The sequence below is a fragment of the Littorina saxatilis genome, linkage group LG2 (genome assembly GCF_037325665.1).
Source record: "Littorina saxatilis isolate snail1 linkage group LG2, US_GU_Lsax_2.0, whole genome shotgun sequence".
Classification (NCBI taxonomy): Eukaryota; Metazoa; Mollusca; class Gastropoda; order Littorinimorpha; family Littorinidae; genus Littorina; species Littorina saxatilis.
The window spans coordinates 68869226-68871725 of record NC_090246.1 but is presented as its reverse complement, the minus strand read 5'-3'; the positions used below and the strand labels follow the sequence as shown (position 1 = coordinate 68871725).

The 2500-nt window shown below is 41.8% G+C and overlaps 1 long non-coding RNA gene across 1 annotated transcript in view; it reads left to right on the top strand.

Moving 5' to 3' along the window:
• The window catches only part of LOC138956546 (uncharacterized), a 4580-nt gene extending 3194 nt beyond the window's left edge, over nucleotides 1-1386 (top strand). Inside the window, exon 4 of the long non-coding RNA XR_011452694.1 lies at nucleotides 1174-1386. This is a non-coding gene — a long non-coding RNA (uncharacterized lncRNA). The remainder of the gene's footprint in view (nucleotides 1-1173) is intronic.
• Nucleotides 1387-2500: the final 1114 nt, after the last annotated feature.

Sequence of the window (2500 nt, the reverse complement as noted above, 5' to 3'; positions counted from 1 at the left end):
AAACGACACACTCAGAACAACGCCGACCTTATGGTCTTTGCAGTGTAGATACATGCCATTAATTATGAGACAATTAAAAGAGCTACGCTGAGTAGACGTTGAATTCGGCCTCTACATTAAAGTGCCGAACACACTGGAATCTGCTGAAGTATGCCGTTGCGCAGTGCCAAATGTATTCGGTAAATCAATTATAATATGATTTGACTGTGCCTTAATTAATTTAATGGGTGCATGGTCACTCAAAGGTACAATTCCCTAGTGCGTTTGCATATGATCATGATCAATATTATGTATTTCTCGTTATGTCTTATGTTATTTACAGTGATAGCATGTATGGAAAAAAATATACTTAATCATTTATAAACCATACTTTTAAATATGCGAATTCAATGAAACCAGTAGTCAGAGCAGTGCGCGCATGCGTGCGTGCGTATTTGCTTGCATGCGTACGTGTTTACGTGCGCGTGTGTATGTGTATATAAGCAAATAAATGCTATTTTCCGGCTTTTCTTGCGTCGGAGGTGTTCTGTCCGAAACAATAAAAAAAAACCAAAAAAACAAAAACCTACAAGCACTTGATATATATATTACTAGCACTTAGGGCTCGGCTTCGCCCGGGAGTTTTTCACTTCGACTCTATATATTCTATTAAAATGATTTATTCTCCTTTCAATGCAGAAAACCGTAAGAGTTACCTCCCTTAGCTTCAAGAAATTTCCGGAACTGTCCAGTTATTTGTTCTTTCTTCATTTTTCCCCTCATAGGAGCCATACAGAGTCTCTAATATCTCTGGCATTATGTGCTTGCTACAGGTGAACGGTAGGCGTTGATCGGGCCTTGCACTATATAGGCTGTATTCAATAAAGGGGAGGTCCATAATCTCAGAAAGGAAACAATGAATCAAGAAACTAAAACCCAGGTGCACATCTGTGGCTCCTGGTCCGTGTGCATGCACAATATATTGTCCTTACCTTTTGCCATCTCTTGGGTATGGCGACCAAAAACAGACAGACACACACACACACACACACACACACACACACACACACACACACACACACACACACACACACACACACACACACACACACACACAAACTTACATCCATTTCAATATATAGTATAGATTTGAACCTATAACATTCACATTTTCGATACCTCTGCACATTCCAGCACTGTTCGGTCTGTTGAGCGCCATACTGTATGCAGCCTTGCGGGATACAAGCCAAGGAGCTCTGTCTTGGGGATTCGCGGTCTTCACTTCCGGTCACGTGATCGCAATGCTTTTATTCTCAGTACTGTGTGTCCTAAACGTCTGGCCTAAGTGGAAAGCTCCAGTCAGACCATTTTATTACTAAACGCGAAAATAGGAAAATGGAGTATGGGCGGGAAGGGGCTGAGGTTAGGTGTGAAGGAGGAAGGCGGGTGGGGTGGGGTGGGGGGGGGGGAGCAGGAGTGGATGCTACAACAGCTTGGTGTAACAATAAGATACAGTGATGATACACCAAAGCAGATAAAGGGATGTGGGGGGTGGGTGGGTGGGCAGGAGTGGATGCTACAACAGCTTTGTGTAACAATAAGATACAGTGATGATACACCAAAGCAGATACATTGTATGAATGTCATTCCATGTCTGAAGTAGGCCTATCTATCGCGCACTAACTTGTGGCTTTAACATGCATCAGATCAACTAACTTGACGACCATAAAGCACTACATTGAGTGCACATCTGACGAAGATTTGTTTGGTATTTATGAAGTACAAACATAATTACCACGCTTGTAATTAAATTATTAAGTTGTTCATTCATTCATTTCTCTTTTTGATGACACTAAATTGATGCTACATAGACATGCACAGAATCACTTCACGTAAATGCTGTTATACACAGTGACAGTCATGAAACTTTTTTCTTTTTTTTCGAATGCTGTAATACAAAATGCTTGGTAAAATAATCACTGATAGCAGAATCAATACGCCCCGTCTAGACGGATACTCCTACTAAGTACTACAGTACTGAATCCATTTACCTGAATACTGAATTCATTTACCTGAATGTTGTCCCTGTCATTTGTTGATACAAAACAATAATGTATATTGAAGAAGTGCCTTCACGGATTTTTCTTTGTGTGATTAAACGGGATCATTCGATTAAATGCATATGCTGTTTGCTAGCGTGTATGCGGTACTCATGCGTGTGCGTGTTTATGTTTGTTTATGTGTGTAAGTGTGTGTGAGTGTGTGTGAGAGTGTGTGAGTATGTGTATGTGTGTGTGTGTGTGTCCGTGTGTGTGTGAGTGTGTGTGTGTGTGGGGGGGGGGGTGCGTGTGGGTGCGTGTGTGCATATGTGCGAGTGTGTGTGCGTGTGTGTGTGTGTGTGTGTGTGTGTGTGTGTGTGTGTGTGCTCCTCTGTTTTTACATTTAGTCAAGTTTGGACTCAATGTTTTAACTTAGACGGGGAATCGAGACGAGGGTGTGGGGTATGTATGTGTGTGTGTCT